Raw genomic sequence first — 11,236 nt, 5'->3', positions numbered from 1 at the left:
GGTGTATAGGTTTAATTTAATAGGTAAAAAATTTACCGTTTCAAACCTAAGAAATAAACAAAAACTACACTTAAAAGATAAGAATAATAAGTAAATGACAATAAAAAAATTTACAAAATTAGATCGATAAAAAATAAATAAACGCAGGGACTCGTAGAAGACCGTTAGGTCTTGTCGTCGAGAACCGCTAACATAAACGTGATAATTTCTTGGAATATTCGAAAACGATAAACAAGATATTTACAAATTTTTTATTTACAGAAAAATTCGTTAAAATTATTAAAATCTGATGTATATACTAGAAATTAAAAAAAAAAAAAAATTGCACATATATATGAATATATATATATATATATATAGATATATATATATATATATATATATATATATATATATATATATATATATATATATATATATATATATATATATATATATATATATATATATATATATACACATTAAAAGTACATCACCAAACCATCAATTGTAAAAATTAATTCTTTAAGGTTTCGTTTAAGTGAGTTGTAGTTACTTTGTTCAATAAAAACCTGAGAAAAATTTTTTAAAACTAGTTTGTTCCAAAAAAATGGTCCTCGAAAAGCAATGCAAAACCTACTATAATTAGTTTGAAAATATGGCTGCTTAATAAAGTATCATTGCGTAGAATGTATTTATTTTTATCTTTTGACAAATACAAATTATGAAAAGAAACCGGGGAAGAATTGATTTTACATAAAAATATAAAACATAGTACATTATAAATATTAAGTTGATATATATTTAGTGCATTCATTTTTTTTAATAAAGGTTTTGCATGTGTAAAACGTTCACTAAAATTTATTAGTCGTGCTATGTGCTTCTGATGAAGATGAAGAGGTTCAAGTTTGCTTTTATTGGTACTAGCCCATGCAATATTTGCATAGTTAATATGGCTGTAAATAAAAGAGAAATATAATTGAGATTTTTATTACTTAAAAAGCTTCTTACCTTATATAAAATTCCTATACTTTTTGAAGTTTTGTTGCATAAATTTTTAATGCGAGTTTTCCAAGTAAGGTTATTATCAACATAAACACCTAAAAATTTTGTCGTAAAAGCAATGCATTTTAGTGAAGCTGCACCGAGCAGTGAACGCCTTAGGGATAAATAATAAGTTAAAAAGAGTTTAGCCGAGTGAGATAAAAGTACAAAAGGACAGATGTCCAGTGGAAAACAAAGAGCCTCAAAGTAGAAAATTACTAAAAAAATGATAAGTAAAATGTTGTAAAAATAAACACTAACAATCAACTATAGTCGAGATACATAAGAGTCATTTACTGTTGTTTTACAAAATTGTCGTTAGTGTCAAGCGTAAGTGTGATGTGTAGACAGTGATGGAGCAGAATTATTCGTTTTATATGTAGTTATCATGTGGTCTGTATTATTAGGGTGGTCAACCTTATTCTAAAAAATCACGCGTTATCAATTAATTGTAAACTACTTTCGCATATTTACCTTTTTTTCGTAGTTCTTTAGCTTCTATAAACAATTTCTATCTTATTTCCGTTGTTCTCTCGCTATAATCTTCGTTTATGTATATACGATCTGTCCAGAGTTTTAACTTTGAGCAATTTTCTATTATTAAATGTTTATCTTTATAATTTAAGAATTTTACAACTATAGTTCTGTTTTTCAATTTTTTACCATGTTCTTTTTTTCCAATTCGATGTGCTCTTTCAATTACAATACTCTTTTTAGAGTTTTCCATTAACAACACACTAACAAGCTTGTTTTCCATTTTATCAAATTTTTCATTAAATAATATCATTAATGCATTTTCATGAATCTCTAGAAGCTCCTTTACTTGCGAAATAGTTAATTTTGCCATCTTTATTTTTTAAATAGTTGTTTGTCTAATAGCACTTCCGTTCACGTTAACGGCTAAGTTGAAAAAAAAAAAAAATCAAAAAACATTTATCAAGGATTAATGACAGGAAAAAGCGGCTGTGGCGCAGTTGTTAGAGGGCTTACTTTAGAAGCAAGAGGTTCAGGGTTCAAAACAAACTCTGAGCATTTTTCGCGTCATCGGTAAAAAAGGAGGCGTGAAATTCCTTATTAAATAACCTCCCGCAGTGTTCTGTGACAAGACCGTTAGGTCTTCTTGGGGTACTAAAAATAAAAATAAAAATAAAAAAAATTCAAAGATTTTATTTACAGAGATTCTTTTAAAAAAGACTTTTGTTTTGAATTTTAGCCCCAAAAACTGTGGGGCTCGGGGCTAAAGCCCTAGTCTCCTCTCATCCTTAGTCCAGCACTAGCTACTAAAGTTCTATATAAAGTTGTACAAATTAACAGAGACCTAACGGACAAATAAACTACGAAGGTATTCAGTTTTTAACAAAAATATAATGTAAATAACTTCATTAGTAATAAGTCAGTGTAGTGTCGTGGACATCTATCTATTATAGTTCGACTTTAAGTCGTGATAAAATTTTAATTTAAGTTAAATTAGAATAATAAAAAAGGTCGCTATTTTTTATCATATAAAAGAATTAAATCATACTTTTTGTGACATTAAATAATATTAACACGTAAACTTTTTAAATTAGTAACTTAAATGATTTAAAATGTAGCAAAGTACAATACCTTTTTTAAAAATATACGCAACTAAAAGTAAAAATAAATCTTTAAAAAAATACTTATAAAGTATACGCTTTACAAAATAGCTATTCAATTATAATAACGTGAGTAAATGTAGTTCGTTACTTTCCACCTCTGGAGTTCATCTATTCAAAAGTGTAGGTATAGATGGCGTAAAAGGAGTGATTTAAAAAAATTCTGCTGTAGTCTTAATAAACCCATTATGTATCATCTGGGACAATAATTAAGCAGTGGTGAGTTACCAAATAAATTAAATTAAACAGAAGTTGCGCCCCCCCCCCGACCTCTTGAAAAAGGAAAGAATATTGCATGCAGAAAGCTATGACCAGTATCGTTAACATCCATCTGCTGTAAAATTTTAGAAACTTTTATAAGAGAAAAAAATTTTTATACATTAAATTTCAAACATTCTTTAAAATTCAACATAAAATCAATATGGTTTTATGAAGGGAAAATCATGCGTAACGAATCTTTTGATTTAATAACTACTGGCGTTTGAAATAAGTCATATGCTGATCATATAATCTTTTGACGTTGTTCCTATGAATAACTACTAAAGAAAATCAAAGTGTATAGTATTTGTGGAAACATACTTGAATGGATTAAAAGCTTTTGAGCAGCAGGAAGCAAAGAGTAATTCTTTTAATAATATATATCTTTTGGGGTATTTGTTAGTAGTTGAGTACCACAAGGCAGTGTCCTAGAGTTATTACTAATTATAATATTTATTAATGAATTATGCAAAGTACTGCAAAATTAACTAAATTATATGCTGATAATTATAAAACTATTACTGAAACAAACAAGTTAAATGGTTTTTAAACTCTTCAAAATGATTTTAATCTAATAGTTGAGTGTTGTAATAGTTGGTTGATGAAATTATACTATGCAAAATGTAAAGTGATGCATATTGGCAAAAACAATAATAACTACAACTACATAGTAGCAACAAAAGATGGTTCATTCCCCCTTATTATACCGATAACCGGGTATTATGCTATCTAATGGTATGAAATGAAAGCAAGAGGTTAGTTATGTATGCAATAAAGTATGCAGGACCATTGGTATTAAGCGTTGTACAGTAATACATTATTAATGAAATTTTTATACAAACCATTTACCAGACCAGAGTGTTGGAATATAGTGAAGCAGTGTGGTCTTCATATGATATGAAGACCACACTACTACACCATATTCCAGACATGGCATATATTTTTGGTAATCGGAAAAAATTAGAAAATTTTCACAGACGAGTGCAAAGACTAAAACCATTATTACGTACATTACACTACAAAACTTACACTATTACTACGTATGTTGCATGCTTTTATAATATAAAAAACCAGATCGATTGTTCGTTTGTTTTTTAAAGTTGATGAACATGCATTATAGAGTATGTCACGGAACAAATATTACACAAGTAAGGTTGTATTTGTAAATGTTCTTAATTTATAGTTTTTGATAAGAATTTTTATGTTTCATAGGATTTTTTAATGTGTATTATTTATTATTTATTATGTGTATGTATTTGTTAAGGTTATATGGGATGTACTTTGTAAGTGTTTATGTGTCATAAATGTATAAATACCTGTTATATATGAAGTGTTTATAGTTTATGAGCGGTTATTATGTTGTTTCCGTGGTATCATAGTGTTGTGACTTGGCTTTGTTGAGAGCAAAAGTGATATCCTTGCCAGCCAAGCGGTGTATTTTGTTATAAAAGGACTTGATTTTGTTGAGAGCAAAAGTATTGTTCTTGCCAGCCAAGCGGTGTATTGTCATGATTAAACACCTAGTAAAGCCTGTTTGTATTTAGTTTAATCATAAAATGTATTGCCAAATATGTTACGCAATGGAATGTGAACTTACAAGTATCTTACGCTGGTATTAGTTAAAATATGTAAAATAAACTCTGGATAACTCATAACCTTATAATAACTTAAACTGAATTCCATTGAACTATATTTATGGATAATACTCCCAATGACTCTAACATTCTTTAACAAGCTAATTGAATTGGTTCATGCTAAAATGGGAGTAGCCAAAGCACATAGATTTGAGAAAACTAGGTAAAACTATGCATTAACTACATTTTAATTCAAAAAGGTGTAATTTTTTGTATATAAACTCTTTATTACCCCAGTTATCATGAAAAACACTTGATTAATGACATTTACAATGTTTTCATATGAAAAAAATCAATAAAGTTGTTTGCCTTACCCCCTTTTAGCATAATTTAAAAAAAGACAGCTAAATGTGTTTAAAAAATAATGTTCTTTACTAAAAACACCAAGAAATCAATATTTACATACACTCCTATATATAAAAAAATATTTTTAGAAATATATATTATCTTCAAAGAAATCTCTGTTTGAGATAAAAAATTAGAGCAACGAAAACTTAGACATCATTTTCAACTTCAACAACTTCGGTTGGTAGCCGCATATAATTTTTGCATAAAAGTCTTTTATATCTTATTTATATCTACCATTAAATCTTTATTGGTACTTTTCCTGCAGGGAAAGCTTGGTAAACATAAGTTTTTGTAGACAATAATTCGTCTGACTTTTTTTCCCGTGAACTTCGGGAAGATCGGGAACTTCGGGAAGTGACTTCCCAAAGTTCACGGGAAAAAAAAAGTCAGACTTCTAAAGTTTTTGCACCCCGCTACTCTAAAGGAAAAGGTATGATTTGTTATAGAATCGATGAAAGGTTGGTAAATAACCTTAGATGGAAATTTTATATCACATGTACAGTGCATGAACTTGCTTACTGAAAAGTACTGCTTTTTGTCCTTTTTAACTTGCTTACCTTTGGTTTTATCGGGAAAACAACTTTTTTGTAAAATTGCGGCCACCACGTCTTGAAGATTAAAATTTCTGAGAACTTAACTTTTTGTATCACAAATTTGTTATTTAAGGAGGATGTTTTAATAGGGTCACATACTTGGTCCACTGTGTACAGCCTATATTGTCGGTTTAATTCTTTTTTTTTTTTTTTTTTTTTGCCGTTTAAAAATATACATTCCGTAATTTATTAACAAAATATAAATATAGCAGGGGCGAGAAGAAGACTAATATGTCTTATCACCAAGCCCCTTTATAAATTCCGTAAATATAAAGTTTAATTTTAAAATAAGAAACTTCGTTAAATTTATAAAATAAACAAATGCACAAAAGTGGTAAAATAATAAATAAAACATCTGTTAATAAAAAAAAGTGAAAAATTAGCTAGAAGCGCTATAGGCTTAGCAAAAAACAAAAACAATAAAAATATATATATTAGGACATAAATAAATTTAACTCAGTCTTTTTCTAAAATTAATATACTTTTCATGTATTTGATAGATAAATCATAATGTAATTTCAGAAATAGTTTTGTGGTAAATCATTCTTTATTAGTAGCTGTCTTAGTTTTGTCTTAAACTCATTAAGCATTGTTAGAGTTTTAAGTTCAGTTGAAAGTATTTTATTCCATGCCTTTGGTCCTCTTATTGAAAATTGAAAAATCAGTTGCTGCATAATAACTTTTGGGCTGTATATATCTGTTATTTGAATATCTAGTTAGATATTTGTTTTCCTTTATTTTGAATAACGGGTTAAATATTTTTGGAATGATACTTTTATTAATTTTGAACATAAAAATTAGGAGATGATAAATATTTATTTGGTAGATATCTAGTATATTTGAATTAATAAATAAGGGTCGAGAGGGTGTATAGCGGCTTTTATTGGGTATAATTCTGATAGCATGTTTTTGCATATTAAAGAGTTTTTTCAATTTATTTTTATTGGTACTACACCATGCAATGCTAGCGTAATTAAGATAGGAATGAATAAAGGAGAAATATAAGAGTTTTAAACAACTTAGATTTAAAAATGGTTTTGCCCTATATAGCATGCCGATGTTCCTTGATATTTTACCTTCAATATATTTTATCTGACATCTCCAAGTTACATTTTCGTCCAGGAGTACGCCTAGAAATTTTAATGATACCTCTCTTTTTATTTCATAATTGTTAATACAAAGATTTGGAAGTTTTAATGGAATTTTGTCTCTTTCATGATAGCGATGGAAAAAAGTATATTTTGTTTTTATTACATTTAGAGATAATTTGTTTGCTCTAAACCATTTAGAAAGATATTGAAGTTCTATGTTTACAGTTTTAAATAAGATTTTTATGTCATTGTGAGCATAAAATAGATTAGTATCATCTGCAAACAAGATTGAGTCTAATATATTACAAGATTTACTTAAGTCGTTGATATATATTAGAAATAAGAGCGGTCCTAATATAGAGCCTTGAGGTACTCCACAAGTTATATTCATATTGTTAGTTTTACTGCAATTATGAGAAATGTATTGCTGTCTATTTGACAGGTAGCTTTTAAACCGATTCCGCTTTATTATGCTAAAATTCTAATCACACGGTAGAAAGGAGCACATTCTTATTGGGTTGAATTGCTAAATCTTTTCAAGTTTCTTTAAATCAGTCATAGCTAAAAGTAGTCTAGATAATGAATGGTTTTTATTTTAGCCCCAACAACTATCTGAGAATAATTGGAGTTCGGTAAACTGCTTCTCTACCTTAATTAAACAATTAAATAGAAGGGAACACGCTCCATCTGTACCCTTGCCTGCTTTGGTGGTAAATAAAATGTGTGCTTTGTTACTTTAATTATTATGAACACAATAAACATTAACTGAAAGTTGCCTCAGATAGGTTTCTTGCACTGGTATTTTTGGGATTTGTATGTTCTGCATAAAGTCAGAACACAATGATAAAGTTTGGCTATTGTCTTTGTCATTGACGTCTTTTTGGATTCGATTATAAAAATTTTTTGATTTCTATTTATGGACATCAAGTTCAGATTGAGCGCATCTCTTTGCTGCCTCATTGAGACAAGGACTTCTTAACTTAAAATTATAGTTTTCTTTTAAGTAGTTGAAATACTTCATTTTGCTAACTTTTATTGAAAAGTATTTTTCTTCAAACAGCCAGTTTTAACATTTAAAGTGACATCTAGATAGCATATAGGCTCTTCAAGTGGCTTACCTTAGTTAGAAAGCTTTCAATGTGCTGTCTAATAAAAGGTTTGGTTTCTTTAGACAATGCTACTTTTATGTGACGTCCTCTTTTATCCTACGGGTTTTTTCCAATCATTTTGAATGCTCGCAATCATTCAATTTGTTTTTTAAACGAAGAGGATCAATATCCATTTGATCCTCCTCTTTAATTTTGTTAAAACAGTTGTTCCTCTTGCAGCTAAAAAAAAACAAAAAGTACTTTTATATTGCGTTTTATTCAAGATTTTACCTCTGAAAATGAAATTGTAAAACTATTAGTAACATTGAATACAAAATAATTTACCTGCAGGGTAAGCCAGTGCACTTTTGAGGTACAATATTTCTTACAGTAGTTAACAATTTCTTCACCTTTTATTCTGGCAACCATAATGTTTCTCCTCCAAAGACTTGGATCAGTTTTCCTAACTTTTTTCTTAAGAAACTCATCACTTTCATCTGAATTTATTTCCATTTTTCACTTATTTATGATGAGATTAAAAACACAAAACTTAAAGTTAATGTATAAAGTTAATTATTATTTAGGTTAGGCTATACAGTACAATACAATGACATAAGAACACAAGATATAAAGTTAAACATAAAGTTAAGCATAAAAAAGGAGCGTATTTTAATAAAAGAAAGGGGTGGGGAGAATTTTTTGAAATAAAAATTATTTTTAAAATTTTTATATAATTTCGCTTTATTTGAGTACCAGGTTAACATATTTTTGAAAAACTTTTTTTTCAAAAATATTAGGGAACCATTAAATATTTGAGGGTCTTGAGGGACCCCTTAAATTATTTTTTATTCAAAAAAAAATTTAAATTTAGTGTTTTTGTATCAGATAGAACACATTTAGGGGGTGAGAGCAGATTATTTTCAAAAATGTTGTTTTTTGGGACACCCTAATGTTTAATCATAATTTCAATAGGATTTAATATGCTGACATAAGTAATAATATATAGGAAGTTAAACGGCATTAGAGGCACTTTTATGCTAAAAGGGGATAAGTTAGTGACTAAAATCCTTACAGCATAAACAGCTCTACAATCGATTGCAGTTACTGTGGTAACCAAGCATCTGACATGTCTAATTTTATCATAAATAGTTAAAACCTATTCTTGAAACATCAAAACAATTATGAACTCAATTTCAATTTTCGTGACTTATCCCCTTTTAGCATAAACCTGATTCAATTTCTTGGTCCCAAGAAGGTTTGAGTCATTGAAAGTTTAGTGCAATATGTTTTGCTATTTGTTAATCTTTGTGATGTTATTGTTGTGATGTTTTATGTTGACAGACACCATGGCTTACCTTCTCGTCGGTGTCTATGGTTAAAAATGATTATTGAGTAGTTTCATTACTGAAACTGACTATATCTAATCATCCACTAAAAGCCAAGGATTTAGTTTTTAAATAACAACATAAAGGTTTATCTTATTGTGATTAAAACTACTTTTTTATAAAGAGTTCATGATCCAAACTTGCAACAATCAATCTTGAAACTTTCACAAAAACACAAAAGAAAAACATGTCACAAAGTAATTTAATTATTTGTTATCTATTTAGTCACATTTTTGAGTTTTCAAATAAATAGAGTACATAACACATAAAGTGTTTTCAACAAAAATTTTGGTCCATATTTAGGTCAAATTCTTTCCCATATGACTGATTTTTGAAAGTTCCTACTTTTTTTTTTTAATTTATTTCGTCATTAAAAAAAAGAATACAATGCCGTTTTTATATAAATAAAATTTACATGACCGGGGCTAAAAGAAGACAAAATTTGCCTTAACACTACGCCCCGACGTGCTTTCATCAGCAAGCGTGTACAATCATTAAAATGTAAACATAAAATTACTTTGTACGATATAAAAAATAAATACAAATTTTACAAGTATGTTAAGATCAGTAACTTATCTATAATTAAAAAAAAAAAAAAAAATCGTAAAAAAAATAAAAAATAAAATAATTACACCTAAAAATTAAAAATAAGTTAATAGAAGAATTTAAGGAAAATTTAAATTAAAGACCAGTTAATAAGATAGGTGTTAAAAAAAAAAAAAAAGACGACGAAATAAAGAATCTTAAAAAGAATTTAATTCATTAACATCGTTAAGAAGTTTTTTGTTTTAGTTTTTGTTTAAATAGAGAAAGCAAAGAACACTTTTTCAGCTGGTTATTTAACAAAGTGTTCCATAATTTAGGACCTCTGATGGCAATAGAAAATTTAGTAACCAAATAGTGCATTTTAGGTTGCTCATAATTGTAATTTGAAAATCTTGTAGGGTACTCGTGGTTAATTTTATTGAAAAGTGTATTAAATATTATAGGAGTTAATTTATTATGAAATTTGTAAATAAATATAAGAATTTGATAAAGGTTCAACTGAAAAACATTAAGTATGTGATGATTTTTAAATAGTTCTTTAGAATGTGTAATTTTGTTTACTAAGCAATTTTTTAACTTTACTTACATTAGAGCTGCACCATGCAATATTTGCATAGCTTATATATCAATGAATGAGGGATAAATATAAGATTTTTAAACAGTTTTGGTTTAATAATTGCTTAGCTTTGTATAGAATGCCTATATTTTTTGAAACTTTATCTTCTAACGTTCTTATGTGTTCTCTCCATGTCAAGTTTTCGTCAAGTATTACTCCTAAAAACTTAAATGATGACTCTCTAATTATTTTAGAGTTACCAATATTAGAATCAAGAAGTTTTAATGGAATATTGTCTTTATCGTGAATTCTATGAAGAAAAGTATACTTAGTTTTATTTAAATTTAATGATAATTTGTTTGCCTTAAACCATTCCACTAAGTTTAGGAGTTCCTTGTTTACTATTTTAGATAAAAGGTTGACATCTCCATTAGAATAAAATAAATTTGTGTCATCTGCAAATAAAACTGAATTTAAAATATTTGAAAACTTATGAAAGTCGTTTACATAAATAAGGAATAACAGTGGACCCAGAATTGAGCCTTGGGGAACACCGCAAGTTATAGTCAAGTAATCAATTTTTCCTTCTTCGTGTGCTATGTATTGTTTTCTATTGCTTAGATAACTTTTGAGCAATTCTAAATATGTGCTTTTAATTCCATAACTTTCAAGTTTTTTTATCAGAATGCCATGGTCTACTGTATCAAAGGCTTCACTAAGATCTATAAAAACTCCGAGGGTAAACTTATTTTTGTCAAATGCTTTAAATATATCGTGAACAATATTAATAATGGCATGGTCAGTTGAATAACCTGGTTGAAATCCAAATTGTTTATTATATAGAATATTATTTATATTAAGAAAAGTTAAAATTCGGTTATACATAATTTGCTCTAAGATTTTCGAGAAGCAAGGAAGAATTGAAATTGGTCTGTAATTTTCAGGATTTGAAATGTCTCCTGATTTGAAAATAGGTATGACCCTCGCAATTTTAAGTTTCTCCGGATAAATACCTAGTTTTAAAGATAGATTAAAAATATGTAAAAGAGGGATTGCTAAGTATTTTATCGATTTTTTAAT

This window comes from Hydra vulgaris, chromosome 04 (genome assembly GCF_038396675.1).
Source record: "Hydra vulgaris chromosome 04, alternate assembly HydraT2T_AEP".
NCBI lineage: Eukaryota > Metazoa > Cnidaria > Hydrozoa > Anthoathecata > Hydridae > Hydra > Hydra vulgaris.
The sequence above is the reverse complement of the archived record's forward strand: the minus strand, read 5'-3'. Positions refer to the sequence as shown.